The sequence below is a fragment of the Plecotus auritus genome (genome assembly GCF_963455305.1).
Source record: "Plecotus auritus genome assembly, chromosome: 2".
In the NCBI taxonomy this organism is placed as follows: domain Eukaryota; kingdom Metazoa; phylum Chordata; class Mammalia; order Chiroptera; family Vespertilionidae; genus Plecotus; species Plecotus auritus.
This window is the reverse complement of record NC_137771.1, coordinates 178,955,497-178,974,797: the sequence shown is the minus strand read 5'-3', so window position 1 is coordinate 178,974,797 and position 19,301 is coordinate 178,955,497. Positions and strand designations below refer to the sequence as shown.

The 19,301-nt window shown below is 35.9% G+C and overlaps 1 protein-coding gene across 1 annotated transcript in view; it reads left to right on the top strand.

Annotated features, from left to right (window-relative positions):
• Positions 1–19,301, top strand: part of IL1RAP (interleukin 1 receptor accessory protein) — a gene marked incomplete at its 5' end in the record, with an annotated part of 99,192 nt that overhangs the window by 13,953 nt on the left and 65,938 nt on the right. The gene's annotated exons all lie outside the window — the stretch shown is intronic.

The window sequence follows — 19,301 nt, the reverse complement described above, 5'->3', positions numbered from 1 at the left end:
TCTGCCATCTTGAGATCAGATCACCATCTTGATTATCAGTGAATCACACCAAGCCAGTTATCACCCATTTTTATTTCACTGTTTTTAATTTTTTTCCTATTTAGCTGATAATGTGTTTAGAAAATAAAATATATATCCACCATCAACATAACAATGCAATGATTCTTTTGTTTTAAAATCCACTTGGTGCTGCTATTCATTTATTTTTGAGGGACGGAGAAAATGCCTTCTTTTGTCTTTTCTTATTTTAGAGTCAAATAGAAACAATGAAAATATAAGATGCTGAGAAAATGAGAGAAAAGAGATAAAATAATCCCACCCTCAATAACCTAGACTTGGCTGAGTTCTGTTGTTTTTATGAATTTCATTTCTTCTTCTGACATCTGAATCAAAACTCTTATTATGACTGTACATTATTGGGAAATAAATATCACTTTCCTACAGTGTTTATAGGTTCTGAAATAATAGTTTAAAGCTCTTTGTCAGTCAGTCAGTCCACTTTAAAAAATAATTTTATTGGTTTTTAGAGAGAAAGGAAGGGAGAGGGAGAGAGAGAGACAAATATCAATGAGAGTGAATCATTAATGGGCTGCCTCTTGCAACCCCCCTCCTGGGGATCCATTCTGCAACCTGAGCATGTGCCCTGACTAGGAATCAAACCAGCAACCTTTTCATGCATGAGACTACAGCCAGGGGTGGGCAAACTTTTTGACTCGAGGGCCACAATGGGTTCTTAAATTGGACCGGAGGGCCGGAACAAAAGCATGGATGGAGTGTTTGTGTGAACTAATATAAATTCAAAGTAAAGGAGCGGAGGGGAGAGCAGGAGAACCGGATAGAACAGCCAGATCCGGCCCGCGGGCCATAGTTTGCCCACGGCTGGCTACACCAGCCAGGGCAGCCCATTGATTTTTTTTTTTTCCTTCCGAGATACTTTCATATTTTTTGAAATGTTTCTTAAGATAGGCAGAAGTGTGCATTTTTTATATGTATACTGAGGTACTGATGTTTGCACTTTTTGTTAACTTATATAAGAGACCATTGTGATCCCTTTAAATTTGGGGCTTGCCATACCAATGAGAAGGACCAAGTGAGTAGTATTTGACAACTATTGTTTCCTCATTGGAATCAGTGTGATCTGAATCATACGTGTAGACACCCAAAAGAAAAAACAACACAGAAAAAGAGCACATGCATCAGTCACTAGTGGTTTCTCTACATAAATACAGCTTTTTATTAATAAATGTCATGGGTTTTATTTGATTCCTAATTACTTAAACTTTCAGTAGAACTATAGTTGAAATATAAGACTATTACTGTTTTCACAGAGGGACTTGTTGAATTTGATGTAAACCCAGCTATATACTGTTTCAGAGCACAAAATAACTTTTTTTAAAGTACTAAACTTAAGTAGTTCCCCATTTTTCTGAGCTTCGCAGTGGTTGGTATCCTTATTGAACCATTTTCTTGTAGTATTTTTGATATTCTGATTCATTACCTCCTTCCTGGTATATTAAAATGATAAAAACAAATAGAATCCTTAAATATTATAGAGGTTTTCTCAAGTCTAATGCACCTCCAGCCGTGAGAGCCATCAGCATCTCCAAGGATATGGCTTTGTCAACCTGAATACTTATATCCTGAAGGAAGTGTAAGACAGAGGTGGTGGAGGCATAGAGCTGTGCATGGCCTTCATAAGGAAGAGGAGATAGCAAGCAAGAAGATAGGACTCTGAATCTCCTTTAGCACTTTGCATTCATAAAGTCTAAGGCAGAAACAATCTGCTATTGTTTGTAATTTACACTGAGTTATAGATGTTTTTCCAAGTAGCAAAGTAGTGCTTGAGGCTCAGTAGAAACCCAGCTTGTATTCAGATCTAGAAAGAGGGTGTATATTTGTCTGGAGAAAAAAATGAAATCATGGAAATGTGAATAGAGCAATTAGTAAATGAAAGTGTTGTAAGAGTCCTTCCCACTACATGCAATGTTCTTAGTGAGATGCTAAGGAGGATTTTAGGAAGAAAGTGAGATAAGGTGTTTGTTCCTGGTTTCTTCTTCTTTTTTTTGTTAATCCTCACCTGAGGATATTTTTTCCACTGATTTTTAGAGAGGGAAGGGAGGGAGGAGGGGAAGAGATAGATAGAGAGATCCATTGATTGCCTCCTACACAGGCCTCAACTGTGCCTGGACTGGGCCTGAGGATCAAACCCGAAACCCAGGTATATACCCTTGACTGGAAATTGAACCCATGACCCTTTGATCCTTGGGCTGGTGCTCTAACTATTGTGGACAACACTGTCCAGGGCTATTCCTGCTTTCTTTTATTAAAATATATTTTTATTGATTTCAGAGAAGAAAGGAGAGGAAAAGAGAGATAGAAACATCAATGATGAGAGAGAATCATTGATCAGCTGCCTCCTGCACACCTCACACTGGGGATCGAGCCTGCAACCCTGGCATGTGCCCTGACCAGAATTGAACCATGACCTGGTTCATAGGTTGATGCTCAACCACTAAGCCATGCTGGCCAGCTGTTCCTGCTTTCTTTGTTAGAGAAAACCTTTAGTGATCTCACCTTTATTGCTATAAATATTCTGTTACTAAAAAGGTCCTTCCTCTCATCTACAATGCAGAGATAATTGATGACTGCAATAATAGCCATGAAGCATTATGCAGTATTGACTTTTTTTTTAATTACTAAAGGAAGATCATGCTAAGCTAAGCATGGCTTTAAATCTCTTTTACTCTAATTCTCTGTAAATTGGTAATAATTGTTTAGTAGACTGTGTAATAGAAGAGAAGGAATGTGAGGGAAATAACATTAATTGAACTATTATATATGTGTGTGTATTATATATACATTTACATATATGTAATACACCTGTGTACATATATACACTTTGTCTATATGTATACAGGTGTGTCCCCAAAAATGTATACATATTTTGAATAATTATTAACTCCAATGGGTTAAATCTGAACAGAAAGAAATATCAATTGTGCAATCAGCTGTTAAAGTGTGTATATATTTTGGGAGGACATTTCTGAACAGCCCTATAAGATAGAAATAGATGTTAGCCTATCTTTACCAGCAAGAAACTCAAGATTCAGAAAACTGCATTAAAAACTTAAATTAACTTAATAGTTTACTATAACTATGAAGTGGTAAAACTTGTATACCTGTTTGACTATAAAATGCACGCTACCAGCACTATATCATGTTGCCAGTGAATTCTTTATAATTAAAACATTTCACTTTCTAAACATGTCAGACCAATCTGTCTGTCAATTATTGATGATATGAACACATACATTTGAAATAAAACATTCAACCAATTTAGAAAAAAACAAACAGAACATAATGATGTGATTTTTCATGTTGCAAATACTACTTCTAGTTGATTTACTCCAAGCTTCCTGAAACATATACAGTGCACTTCACTTGTATCTATTCAGGTTGTATATATTTTTCCAAGGTCATACAAAATTTCCTAAAGGAAAACAGTTCTATATGAGATGACAGATGGATAAAGCAAAGATGGTTCAGTACAGAAACAGTGTGTTTGAGTGGAGTGAGAAGCTGTTAACTTCAGTATGCTGCAAGGTTGTTTTGGCATTTAACTTCCCCTGTGACTAACTCAGAGATACTAACTGTAACTTCATGTCTTTCATTCTTACCCAGGTATAGCAGGCTCAGTCCTTCCTCTTAGTCCTCCTCCTAAGTGTTAAAGGACTTTAGTAAATGATGCTTACATGTGGCTCAGATTTTTTTTTGTTTTTTGTTGTTGTTTGTTTTTTGTATCCAACAGTTTGTAGCTCTAAAAAATTATATTCAGTCTAAAAATACCAGTTTTTTCTCTGCTAGACATTGGCAGTGATTGGTATGTATTTTGAAATTTGATGGTGGTTTCACTCCAAGTTCCATTTTATTCTGGATAGAGCTGGAATGTCTTCTCTTTCTCAGAAGCTGTCACGTTTGTGTATGTGTGTGGCAACAGAACAGCTAGAAAAACTGTCACCTACATTCAGCAACTGCATGTAGGATAGAGCTGGGGCATTATCACCACTCCGTACATAGATAGGTATGTTACTTCACTCACTGTAGACTCTCCAGAATTGAAAACCTGAAAATTGGTTCAGGATTAATGCATAAGTCCCTTTCAGTCCCAGGTAAATCAGTGTTTTCATAGACTATTATCAATTTTAGAGCATGAATCACTTTTATCACAGAAGGATATTTTCCTGTAATTTGAGGATGCACCTTTATGATTAAGAAGAAACAGGTCAAAGTTCTATAAAACTTCCACATGTATGGAATCTGGTTCTTTATGATGAGATCTGAAATCGAGCTCAGTAGATGTTTTCTGGGCAGCTGTTATGTACAAAGCTTTGTACTACAGGAATGTAAAAAGGAGTAAGCTACTTTGCATTCATTCATTCATTCATAGGATATATGCTAGAGACTGTGCTTGTCTGTATTTATTGGTAAATAAGACAGAAATGATCTCTCCACTTATGGAAACTGTAATATTATGGAAGCTTCAGGACAGAATAAAAGAAGTACATAAGCAGATTCTTAAAAGTTTTAAAAAGTGAAGGTTATAGGACATTATTTTGATGGAAAGCAATTGGACAATATATCCCATTGAAGAATGAAAAAGAGCCACCTATATTCAAAGTAGACAGAAGGCAATAGGATAGTATGTGTGAGGTATAATGACCACACTGCAATGTTGTTGGACCTGCAAGAAATGGGGGAGGAGGGTGAAGAAGGAGAGGTAGGCAGGGTCCAGTGCCTATTAAGGGTGTTACATTGATCTTCACTGCGACAAAAAGTCATTGAAAGGATTGAGCCAGGACTCTGACATTATCTCTTTATTAAATGTTCCTAATAGTTCCCATGTGGGAAATAGATTGGAGAAGATTTCAGCTTCTCTCAGTATGGTGGACAAGGTCTCTTAAATGACCCTTTTGCTGTAAAGCAGCTAGAAATGACGAATTTAAAAATAAATGTCATTTAAAATGAATTGCTGTGTTGGTAAGAAATCCTTAGAGAATCAAATTGAAGTAAAACTGGAATTCAAAAAAGAAAATAAGCCAGCTCTGTAGTTGGCAGCTGCCCAAGGTAGCATCCAGAGTTAGTGGGAAAAGATGTTTTTAAATGCTAGGACATTTGGATAATTTCTTTTTTTACTTTATTGTTGAAATACTACAGATGTCCCATTTTTTCCCCTCTTGACTCCACACTCACTCCCTGCCCCAGGCCTTTACCATACTACTGTCTGTGTCCATAGGTTATGCATATATACATACACATTTTTTGGTTAATCTCTTCCTTCCCATCCACCCCCGCCTTCCCTCTATGATTCATCAGACTGTTCCATGTTTCTATGTCTCTGGATCCATTTTGTTCTTTAGAATCCACATATGAGTGCAATCATATGATACTTGTCTTTCTCTGAGTGGCTTATTTCACTTAGCATAAGGTTCCTCCATGCTGTCTCAAAGGGTAAGATATCCTTCTTTTTTATAGCTGCATAGTATTCCACAGCGTTTTTGTCCACTCTCCCACTTGAGCTATTTCCAGATTTTAGGTATTGTAAATTGAGCTGCTATGAACATAGGAATGCATATATTCTTTCTGATTGGTGTTTCAGGTTTCTTAGGATATATTCCTAGAAGTGGGATTACTAGGTCAAATGGCAGTTCCATATTTAATTTTTTGAGGAAACTCCATACTGTTTTCCACAGTGGCTACACCAGTCTACATTTCCACCAAAAGTGTACCGGGGTTCTCTTTTCTCCACATCCTTGCCAGCACTTGTCATTTGTTGATTTGTTGATGGTAGCCATTCTCACAGGTGTGAGGTGATATTTCAATGTCATTTTAATTTGCTTCTCTCTGATGATTAGTGACTTTGAGCATTTTTCCATATGTCTCTTGGCCATCTGTATGTGCACTTTGGAGAAATGTATATTTAGGTCCTTTTTCCATTTTTAATTGGATTTTTATCTTCCTTTTGTTAGGTTGTATTATTTCCTTATATATTTTGGATACTAACCCTTTATCATATGTATCATTGGCAAATATATTCTCCCATAAAGTGGGCTCCCTTTTCCTTTTGTTGATGGTTTCTTTTGCTGTGGAGAAGCTTTTTGTTTTTATGTAGTCCCATTTGTTTATTTTCTCCTTTGTCTCCTTTGCCTTAGGAGATGTATAGGCAAACATATTGCTATGAGAGATATCTGAGGTTTTGCTGCCTATGTTATTTTCTAGGATTTTTATAGTTTCAGGACTTACATTTAAGTCTTTTACTCATTTGAGTTTATTCGTGTGTATTGTGTAAGTTGTTAATCTAGTTTCATTTTTTTACATTTACCTATCCAATTATCCCAACACCATTTATTTTTTTCATATATATTTTTATTGATTTCAGAGAGGAAGGGAGAGGGAGAGAGAGATAGAAACATCAATGATGAGAGAGAATCATTGATCAGCTGCCTCCTGCAAGCCTCACACTGGGGATTGAGCCCACAACCAAGACATATGCCTTGACCATAAGTCCAAGCTCAACCACTGAGACGCGCCAACTATGCCCAACACCATTTATTAAAGAGACTACCTTTACTCCATTGTATGCTCTTGCCTCCTTATTCAAATATAAATTGAGCATAATGGCTTGGGTCTATTTCTGGAGTCTCTGTTTTGTTCCACCTGTTCTTGTGTCATTACCCGGCTGTTTTGAGTACAGTGGCTTTGTAGTATAACTTGATATCTGGTATTGTCATCCCTCCAACTTTGTTCTTCTTTCTCAAGATTATTGTGGCTATTTAGGGTCCTTTTTGGTTCCATATAAATTTTTGGAGCATTTGTTCTAGATCTGTGAAATATGCTCTTGCTATTTTAAATAGGGATTGCATCACATCTATAGATTGCTTTGAGTAGTATGGATATTTTAATGATGCTACTTCTACCAATCTATGAATATGGTATATTTTTCCACTTATTTATATCTTCCTCTACCTCTTTTGTCAATGTCCTGTAGTTTTCTGAGTACAGGTATTTTACCTCCTTCTTTAAATTTTTGCCCAAGTATCTTAATTTTTTGTTGCATGGTAAATAGGATTGCTTCTTAAATTTCTCTTTCTGAGAATTCATTATTGGTGTATAATAATGCCATCAATTTCTAGGTGTTAATTTTGTATTCTGAAATCATTTCTTAAATCTATTAGTTTTTTGGTGGATTCTTTAGAGTTTTCTATGTACAATATCATGTCATCCGTGAATAATGACAGTTTTACTTTTTCCTTTCCAACTTAGATGCCTTATATGTTTTCTTCTTGTCCGATCACTGTGGCTAAGACTTACAGTACTATGTTGAATAAGAGTTGTGAAAGTGGACATCACTGCCTTGTTCCTATTCTTAGGCAAAAGCCCCGGTCTGGATGGCTTCTCATTCAAAGAACTAACAGCTATCCTCCTCAAACTATTCCAAAATATCCAAAAGGAAAGAATACTTCCAAGCTTTTTTTTTTTTTTTTTTTTTTTTACGAGGCCAGGAATATCCTAATTCCAAAACCAGATAAAGATACTACAAAGAAAGAGAATTACAGGACAATATCCCTGATGAATATAGATACTAAAAACCTCAACAAAGTATTAGCAAATCAGATCCAGCAATATATTAAGAAGATCATACACCATGATCAAGTGGAATTTATTCCAAGGATGAAAGGCTGGTACAATATTTATAAATCAATAAACATGATATATTACATAAACAAAGTGTAGGACATAAATCACATGATCATATCAATAAATGCAGAAAAAGCATTCAAAAATTTCAATATCCATTTTTTGATAAAAACTCTCAACAAAGAGGGAATAGGAGGATCATACCTCAATATAATAAAGGCCATATATGACAAACCTACAGCCAACATCATTCTCATTGGAAAACACAAAAATCATTTCTTTTAAGAACAGGAATAAGACAGGGATAATTTCTTTACAAATAAAATAATATTTTATCTTATGCCTTACCCGCAAACAATTCTTGATTTAATTAAATTTTTAAATGTAAAAAAATAAATTAAACCTAAAAGTACTAGAAAAAATACATGTACACACTACTGTTATGTTTGGATGGAGAAGGTCTTTCCAGATATATCATCAAAGGAAGGCATCATTAAAGGAAGTTTGAGTTAGTGTTTCAGGTTTCTTCAGGTATGTTCCCAGATGTATAATTTCTGGGTCATATGGCAGGTCCATTTTTAATTTTTTGAGGTAACTCCACACTGTTTTCCACCATGGCTGCACCAATCTACATTCACACCAACAGTGTACAATAGTTCCCTTTTCTCCATGTTCTCATCAACACTTGTTGTTTGTTGACTTATGACTAGAGGCCTGGTGCACGAATTCGTACATGGGCAGGGTCTGGCCAGCCCACTCCGATGGGGGCCAATCAGGGCCGGGCCAGCAGGGGGGAGGGGTTGCGGGAGGTTGTGGGGGGTTGATCAGGGCCCCAATCAGGCAACTGCTGCAGTGCATGTCATAGTGACCAGTCATTCCAGTCATTTTGGTCATTCCATTGTTCTGGTCGCTTAGCTTATCTATAATAATAAAAATGTAATATGCTAATTAGACCAGACATCCTTCCAGATGTCCTTCCTTCTGGACGAAGCCATGGTGGGTGGGGACCAAGGCAGAGGCCCACAGCCACCGCCGCAGGCAGGGGCCGAGCCCCTTGCATGAATTTTGTGCATCAGGCCTCTAGTATATATATAGATAGCCATTCTGACAAGGTGTTAGGTGGTATCTCATTGTGGTTAAATTTCCATTTCTCTGATGATCTGTGACTTTGAGCATCTTTTCATAACTTGATTAGGCATATATATATATATATATATATATATATATATATACACACACACACACACACATATATATATATATACATATATATATATATATATATATACATACATGTATATATCCTATATAATAAAAGGCTAATATGCAAATTGACTAAAGGAGGATCATACCTCAATATAATAAAGGCCATATGATGCGCACTGACTATCAGGGGGCAGATGCTTAATTCAGGAGCTGCTCCCTGGTGGTTACTGTGCTTCTACATGAGGAGCACCACTCAACCAGAAGCCCTGTGCCGGGCTCACAGCTGGAGAGCACAGCGCCAGTGGTGGGAGCCTCTCCTGCCTCTGCGGCAGTGCTAAGGATGTCCAACTGATGGCTTAGGCCTAAGCTGTCAGTCGGACAGTCCCTGAGAGCTCCTGGACTGCAAGAGGGCACAGGCTGGACTGATGGACCCCCCCAAGTGCACGAATTTTGTGCACTGGGCCTCTAGTGCTGAGGAACCCCCTGAGTGCATGAATTTTGTACACTGGGCCTCTAGTATGTGTATATATGTACATACACATGCTAGAGGCCCAGTGCACAAAATTCCTTCATGGGTAGGGTCCCTAGACCTGGCTGGCGACCAGGGCCGATCTGGGCCTTTCTTTCCCCAGCTGCTGTCTGCTGGCCGAGGCCTTCCTTCCCTGGCTGCCAGCTGCCAGCCAGGGCCTTCTTTCGTTCCGTGCTGCCCCCTGGTGGTCAGCGCACATCATAGAGAGCAGTTAAACTTCTGGTCGATTGAACTCCCAAGGGGACAATTTGCCTATTAGCCTTTTATTATATAGGATATTATCTTTAGAGAAATGTCTATTCACATCCTCTCCCCATTTTTTATTGGATTGTTTGTGTTTTTGTGTTGAGTTGTATAAGTTCTTTATAAATTTTGGATATTAATCCCCTATCAGATGTATCATTGGCAAATGTGTTCTCCCATTCAGTGGGCTATTTTTCATTTTGTTGACGGTTTCCTTTGCTATGCAAAAACTTTTTAGTTTGATATACTTCCATTTGTTTATTTTTTCTTTTCTTTCCCTTGCCTAAGGAATTATATCAGAAAATATACTTGCATGAGAAATATCCTAGTTTTTACTGCTTATGTTGTCTTCTAGGATTTTTATGGTTTTGAACCTAATATTTAAGTATTTAGTCCATTTTGAGTTTATTCTTGTGTATGGCATAAGAAGGTGGTCTAATTTCATTTTTTGCATGTATCTGTCCAATTTTCCAACACCATTTATTGAATAGACTATATCCCATTGAATATTCTTTTTAAAAAATATTTTATTGATCTTTTACAGAGAAGAAGGAATAGGGATTGAGAGCTAGAAACATCAATGAGAGAGAAACATCAATCAGCTGCCTCTTGCACACCTCCTACCGGGGATGTGCCCGCAACTAAAGTACATGCCCTTGACCAGAATCGAACCTGGGACCTTTCAGTCTGCAGGCCAATGCTCTATCCACTGAGCCAAACTGGTTAGGGCCCCATTGAATATTCTTGCCTCTTTTGTCAAATATTATTGACCATAAAGGCTTGGGTTTACTTCTGAGCTCTCTATTCTGTTTCATTGATCTATATGTCTATTTTTATGTCATTACCATGCTGTTTTATTACTGTGGCCTTATAGTATAGTTTGATATCAGGTAGTGTGATTCCTCCAACTTTGTTCTTCTTTCTCTAGATTACCATGGTTATTCAGAATCTTTTGTGGTTCCATATAAATTTTTGGAATATTTGTTCTAGTTCTGTAAAATATACCATTGGTATCTTGATAGAAATCACTTTGAATCTTTGGGTAGTATGGACACTTTAATTATGTTAATTCTTCCTATCTATGAACACAATATATGCTTCCACTTTTTGTATATTCTTCAATTTCTTTCTTCAGTTTCTTATGGTTTTTAGTTCTTTTCTTTTGAACTAAATTAAATTTATTCCCAGGTACTTTATTTTATTTGTTGATGCAATTAGAAATGGGATTGTTTTTCTAGTTTCTCTTTCTGAGAGTTCATTATTGATATATGAAAAACCAACTGATTTCTGGATATTTATTTTGTATCCTGCTAAATTGCCAAAATCATTTATTAAATCTAGTAGTTTTTTGGTGGACTCTTTAGTGTTTCCTATGTATAATATCATGTCATTGTGAATAATGACAGTTTTACTTCCTCCTTTCCAATTTGGATGTCTTATTTATTTTTCTTGTCTGACTGCTGTAACTAGGACTTCTAGTACATTGTTGAATAAGAGTGGTAAAAATGGATATCCCTGTCTTGCTCCTTATTTTAAGGGAAATGTTTTTCGGTTTTGCCCATTGAGTATGTTAGTTGTGGGTTTGTCATATAGGGTCTTTATTATGTTGTGGTATATTCTCTCTATTCCCACTTTGCTGAGAGTTTTTATCATAAACTAGAGGCCCGATGCATGAAGATTCATGCAAGAATAGGCCTTCCTTCCTCTGGCTGCCGGCACCACCTTCGCTCTGGCCAGAGCCGCCTTTCCACCTTCGCTATGGTCCAGAGCCACCTTCCACCTCTCGCCTCGTTGCATCAATTTGCATATTCCCTCCTTATTGGCTGTGGGCACCACCATCTTTGTTGCAGAGTTATGGTCAATTTGTATATTCTGTCTTTATTAGATAGGATGGCTGCTGGATTTTATGAAATGCTTTTTCTGCTTCTGTTGACAAATAATGTGATTTGTATCCTTCATTTTGTTTATGTGATGTATCATCTTTATTGGTTAACAAATATTGTAACAACCTTGCATCTCCAGAATAAATCCCACTTGCACATGTAGTATGATCTTTTTAATGTATTGCTGGATCTGGTTTGCTAATATTTTCTTGAGGTTTTTAGTATCTATGTTTATCAGGCCTGTTGGCTTACAATTTTTTTTTTTTTTTTGTAGGGTCTTTCTCTGGTTTCGGAATTAGGATAATTCTGGCATCATAAAATGAGGTTGGGATTCTTCCCTTCTTTTAAATTTTTTGGGATAGCTTGATAAGGATGGGTATTACTTTTTCTTTGAATATTTAGCAATATTCACCTATGAAGGCATCTAGTCTAGGACTTTTGTTTATTTGAAGTTTTTTTTTAATTATTGCTTCATTTTCATCAGGTTTTATGATTCTTTCTTATTCAGTTTTGGGAAATTGTATGGTTTTAGAAATGCATCAATTTTGTTAAAGGTGTCTAATTTGTTGGCATATAGTTGTTTGCAATTTATATAGTCAGTTGTTTACTTCTCTTTCATTTCTGATTTTATTTATTTGAGTCCTCTGCCTTTTTTTTTGATGAGTCTGTTTAAAGATTAGTCAATCTTGTTTATCTTTTAAAAAAAAACAGCTCTTGTTTTCATTGATCTTTTTTATTGTTGCTTTTATACTCTATTTAATTTATTTATGCTTATGTCTTTATTATTTGTTTGCTTCTACTTATTTTGGGCTTTGCTTGTTGTTCTTTAGTTCCTTAAGAGTAAAGTTAAATTGTTTATATGAGATTTTCTTGTTTCTTGAGATAGGCCTGTAATGCTGTATGACTTTTCCTCTTAGGATTGCTTCTGTTGTGTCCTATAGGTTTTGGGTTGTTGTGCTTTTATTTTTATTTGTTTCAAAGTATCTTTTGATTTCTTCCTTGATCTTGTTAAGCCATTCATTGTTTAGTTACATGTTATTTAGCCTCCATGTCTGTGTGTGTTTTTCAGTTATTTTTCTTATAATTGACTTCTAGTTTCATACCATTATGGCCAGAGAAGAAGCTTGATATGATTTCAATCTTCTTAAATTTATTGAGACTTATTTTGTGTCCTAATATGTGTTCTACCTAGAAAATGTTTCAGGTATACTTGAAAAGAATGTATATTCTGCTGCTTTGGAGTGAAATGCTCTGAAGATATTAATTAAATCGATGTGGTCTAGTGTGCCATTTAAGGCTACTATTTCATTATTATTTTTTTATCTAGAAGATCTAGCCATTGATGTCAATGGGGTGCTAAAATCCCCTACTATGGCTGTATTACTATCAATATCTCCTTTTATGTCCATCAAGATTTGTTTTATATATTTAGGTGCATCCTATTTGGGTGCATAAATGTTTACAAGGGTTATACCCTCTTATTGGATTTTCCCCTTTGTCATTTTGTATTGTCCTTCTTTGTCTTTTATTATAGACTTTGTTTTAAAGTCTATTTTGTCAGATATGAGTATTGCTACCCCAGGTTTTTTAAATTTCCATTTCTATGAAGTATATTTTTCTATCTCTTTACATTTAGTCTGTGTTTATCTTTTGTTCTGATAGGACCGTGGTTGGCAAACTGCGGCTTGCGAGCCACATGCGGCTCTTTGGCCCCTTGAGTATGGCTCTTCCACAAAATACCATGGCCTGGGCGAGTCTATTTTGAAGAAGTGGTGTTAGAAGAAGTTTAAGTTTAAAAAAATTGGCTCTCAAAAGAAATTTTAATCGTTGTACTATTGATATTTGGCTCTTGTTGACTAATGAGTTTGCCGACCACTGTATATAGGAGGTTCACTTGTTTTCTTGTCCATTTAGCTATTTTATGTCTTTTATTGGAGCAGTTAAGCCATTTGCATTTAAAGTGATTAGTGATAGGAAAGTATTTATTGCCATTTTAATCTTTATAACTATGTTCCTGAAGCTCTCTATTTTTTCAATTTTAAATGATAGCCTTGCAGTATGAAGTTATCTTGGTTGTAGGTTCTTGCTTTTCATGATTTTGAATATTTCATTCCAATATTTTTTAGTATGAAATGCTTCTTTCTTTAAAATTTTATGTATTTATTTTAGAGAGAGGAAAGAACAGAGAGATATCAGTTCAAAAATGTTAAAAATAAATCGATCATTAAAACAAATTCAAGTTCATGGATAAGAAGATACATGCAAATTAAACCAACAGTGAGATGTCATTCTTACCCATTGGATTAGCAATGATTAAAGAGAACAATCCTATATTGGTCAGGACTCAGTGATTTAATGTCCAGATCTGGTATTCTCATACCCTGTGGGAAAGAGTGTACCTGGAATAGACTTTGTGGAAAACACCTTGGCTATTTCTTATAAAGACACCAAAATACCTCCCTTTGACCTCATAATGAACCTTCCACACATATATCCTAAGGAAATAATCATTCAGTTGCATCAAGATGTATTCACAACTATATTTTTTTACAACTTCTAACATATGTAACATTGAAATCAATGTAAATATGCTTAAATGAAGTATTATATCAATAAAACAAATACTACTGAGCCATCAAAAGTATAATATAAATTTCTATTTGTTTACATGAAAGTGAGTTTAAACATAGGTAGCATATAGCAGGATTACCCTGAAATCTTTATCAGTGGCAGTTATTTGGTGAAGCTGGATATTCTGGCTTATGAGAGCCAGTTGTTCAATTGACAGGAATTTTGTGAGGCAGTTGTTAAATCATTGGTAGTTGAAACTGGTCATGCTAAGAGTATTTACGCAATGGAAATTGATAAGCAGATGCTACAAATCAATCCCCAACACCCAGCCCCTGGCTGGTTTACCACACAGAACTTGTGCATATATGTAGAAAACCTTTGGTAAAATATGCCCAAATTTTAACTGATTATCTTTAGAAAGTTCAATTATCTTTGAGTTTATTTCCCTCCTTTTAAAATAATTTTATGTATCACTTGAATATATTACAATCTGATTATGTTTATAATAAGAAATAAAGATTACTTTAATTTTTGGAAATAAGAATGGATGAGGTCCTGAACTGTTAGAGTTCTTGAGAGGGTAAGTAAGGGGCATTTGTGAGATACACTGTTCTTTAAGCATTGGCTCCTTGTTTCTATGTATAAATTGAGATGTTAATAACTTCCACAGTGAACTAATTTAAATTTTATGCATGACTTTGTTAGACTACTAAATTTGGAGATTTGTGAGGGAAAAAGAGATATAACTGTTGAATTTCATACTCTGTAACTGTGGCTGATATTTGTGTATTTGTTAGGAATGCAATATTAAGGAAATAAACATAACCACCCACATTTTTGGAAGTTGATATCAGTGAGTCTCTACTTCTCTGCTTCAAAGTTTGCCAACACTCGATACCTAGTCCAAAAGTACCTATGTCCCTTATTCTTACCTAGTTTAATTCAATTAAACTTGTCTGTTAATTATAGTTTTCTAGTTTAGTTTATTTTATTTATTTTTTAAAATATATTTTTATTGATTTCAGGGAGGAAGGGAGAGGGGGAGAGAGAAACATCAATGATGAGAGAGAAATATCCATTGGCTGCCCTCCTGTATGCCCCCCACTGGGGATCGAGTCTGCAACCCGGACATGTGCCTGAAAAGGAATCAAACCATGATGTCCTGGTTCATAAGTTGATGCTCAACCACTGAGCCACACCAGCTGGGCTAGTTTATTTTATTTTTAAAGAAATAAGTACTACTTCATCTGTCAGTATTCCTTCCTTTCTTTATGCAATATGCATATATAATAGAGTATGCACCAGATATAGTTCACATTATCATTGTGTCACCTTATCCTTACAGCAGTGAATGACATCATTTAGTGTTTCATAGTTTAAAAATGTTTGCATTATTTGATCATCAGAAAAACCATAAATTATATTATTATTCCCATTTCACAGATCAGGAAGCAGAAACTTGGAGAGGTTGGGTGACTTAGCCATAATCATGGAGATAATAAAGGGAAGAACCAGGACTAAAGCATTTGTCTTCTAGTCCCAAACCCATTGTTCTTTTTCTTGGTAGACCGACAGATCCCAACCCTTTCACTACTAAAGACATCATTTATTTTATGTTTCTTCTAAAGAGTCCATGTATTGAAAGCAATAGAAACCAGTCATGTTACAAACTAAGTTAAGAACATATTCATCACTGAAAAAAGAAACTGTATTCACTAGCTGCCAATACAGATTCCCTCTCCCCTGTTCCCTTAGCCCTAGGAAACCAGGAACCTACTCTCTGTTTCTGTAGATTTGCCTATTCTGGACGTTGTTCATAGAAATGGAATCATATTATAGTGGCTTTTTGCAACTGGCTCGCCATAATGTTTTCATTTATCACCTTTAAGGTGCATTCATGTTGTAGCATGTACAATATCTGTACTTCATTGCTTTTTATTAATCAGTAATATTCCATTGTTTATCCATTCATCATTGATGGACATTTAGATTGTTTTCACTTTTTGTCTATCGTGAATAATGATGCTGTAAACATTTGTGTACAAGTTTTTGTGTGAACATGTTTTTATTTTCCTTGGGTATAGACCTATAAGTGGAATTTCTGGGTCATATGGTAACTGTTTAGCATTGTAAAAAAACTGCCAAGTTCTTTCCCAAAATGACTGCACCACTGTAAAAGTAGTTTTGAAGTATTGTTTAGCAGATGAGTCTCAGGTTGGGTACAATACCACAGCTACTTTCCAGAATGGTTTTTAAAGGCAAAACATACTGCATCAAAAAAAGAAGTGATCATGGTGAATTCAGAGGTCTTACCAGGACTCAGGTCCTTAATCTCTGATTCAGGAGAGGAACATTTGAGCATTTTCTTTTACTTAGTGTAACAAATTTAAATCTCAGTGACATGGGAGCTCAGAAAAGGTCCTGGGTCAGAAAATGTCCCCAGTAATGAACAATACATGTATAATGTAGAGACAAAAACAAAACCCTGGACTCAAGTCAAATCTTGGTTCCATGTGATTCACTGTCCTTATCTATAACATGAAGATGATAATAGTGGCCCTTCATACCTCGCCGAGTTGTTATGGAAACCAAATGAGATAATAAATTTTGAAGTTTATCTGTAACCAGCAAAACAAGTCAGGAAGCAGATGCTGTGGAATGAGTCTGAAAACTGACACCTCATACTTGGCATGTGGACCAACCGGTTCTCTGTGAGATTAGGATTGAGATATTTTTCTCCCAAAGGTGGATTTTAATGCACAAGAATCCACATTTCCACATGCAATCAAGTCCTTGCCCAGAAGGGTTTTTATTTACTGCAGATGTTTATTTACTTCTCGACTTTCTAAGAATTCAAAGGCAGATTTCATATATTCTTCAAAACCAGTTGCTTGGTAACCCGTCTGTAGTCTCATGATTCTCTGCCACTTACTTTGGCTTTGATTCTCTAAATTAATTGAGATTTGTATTATATTTCAATATAATTGCAAAAGAAAATAGATTTCTTCATTGAGCAGTGATTTATTGAGATATTTTAATGAGCTGGGCTTTGGAATACAATGATGAACAAAAGAGGTCTTTTCTATCTTTATGCTTACTTACAACCTCCTGTGCTTTTTATGTAAATGTTTTGAGGCCCCTGTGATTCCTCATCACCAATGGATGGAACCATTATTTTATTTGCTTTAAATATGAAGAATAGAGGTTGAATTTAGGCTTTAAAGAGTATAAATGAGAAATAACACAATGAACATAAAAGATCTTGATACAGTGGGTTCAGCTCTGTTGCTAATATGCTGGGTGACTGTGAGCAAGCTACTTAACCTTTCCAAATCTGTGTTTTCTCATCTGTAAAACAGTTTACTTCTTTCTGATTCTAGCCCTGAAAGATTCCTTAATCGCAGTTGTAAGTCTGAGGTTCAAGAGCCTCTGAACCAAGTTCACTTTCTTTTCCTTTGCACTTTATATCAGTTTTGCATGTGGCACTGTCCCCTTCTCTCCATATTAACTACCACATTTCCAAGACATACCATCTCACTCTTGGGCTTTTCTGCAATACTTTCATAACTGGCTGTTCCTCCTCCACTCTTCTTCCCTCCAATCCATTCTTCACATGGCAACCAGCATTATCTATTTAAAATGGTAAATTAAATTTTGTATCTCCATTGATAAAAATTCTGGAAGTATTTCACATTATTCTTAGAATAAAATTTCAATTTCTTGCCATGGCCTATATTGCCCTATGTTCGGGTTTCTACCTATTGCTTTAACCTCTTTGTATTCCTCTTTCTTGATTCTGTCAATTAAGTTCCTTGAGATCCTTTCAGACATTCACATATAGTGTTTTTTGTTTGTTTGTTTGTTTGTTTTATTTTCTAATCTAAGGCCTTCACACACTCTCCTCTCACCTTTGCCCCTCACATCTTTATTCTACAGAACTGGGCTTGAAAACCAGTTCTTCAGGGAATATCACCCCCACACCTCCAGGCTCAATAATGATCTCTGTTATATGCACTTTTATGTTACCCTGTACTTCTTTTTCATGGTACTCATTCCAATAACAATTTAGTTATTAATTATGTAATTACTTATTTAATTACCTAGTTAACTAGTTGTATAATATTTGCCACCTTCTCTGGAATGAAAACTCCATGGGAATAGATACACCTCTGTATCTTCAGTGCCTAGCAGGAGGCTTTGAACTTATGAATAAATAGATACAAGAAATGTCTACAACTTCATTGTTTGCACAAACTATGAGATTATTTTGCATGGACAGTTTAGGGAATATATAGGGAGTTCTGAAGTAAAGACTTTTTATGTCTATGCAGTTATTGATCTGTTTTTTCAGTGAGCTACCTCATTCCACCCCATATGAACAAATATCCACCAAACTGTATGTGCTAGGCACTGTGCTGGGTGACCAGGACCTAAGCCCTCTCTTTGAGCTCAGAATTTGGCAGGGGATCAAGTAATTATGCAAGGAAAGTGGTTAGTGTCACAGGGAGGTCCAGAGAAACTGCTATCATGGTTTAGAAGTGAGGGAAATTGTTTTAAACTGAGAGCAGCCTGATATATCTAGAAGACTACTATCCAAGGTATGTCTTGGAGGATTTGTGCAACTTGACCATGTGGAGATGGGTGGAACAAGGCATTGCAGAGTGGGTCCAGAAATGAAAGCTTGCTCCCTGCCAGTGGCTACAACTAGACACAAATCCCTATATAAGAGGTTGGAATTATTTGTCTTGATTTTTAATTTGTGCAACCTTTGACCTTTTAAAATTTATTTTTATTAACTCTTATTTGCATGTAGTAAAATTCAGTTTTTGGCAGCTGCAAGCCATGTAGCAACCACTATAGGATGATGAGAAATTACATTAACACCACCTCCCCCCCCAACCCGCCGCACTACTCAGATGTCATTCATGCTGCAGCTGTTCAGTCAACCTTTTTTTCACCCCCAATCCCTAGCAATTACTAATCTCTTTTCTGTTCCTATAATGCTGTCTTTTCCAGGATGTCACATAGATGGAATCATATGGAACTAAGTGCTTCTTTCATTTAGCATAATGCATTTGAGATACAACCATATTGTCAAGTGTATTAAAAGTGTATTCCTAATGCCAAGAAGTTTCCACTATACAGATAAAGCACAGTTTGTTTATTCATTCACT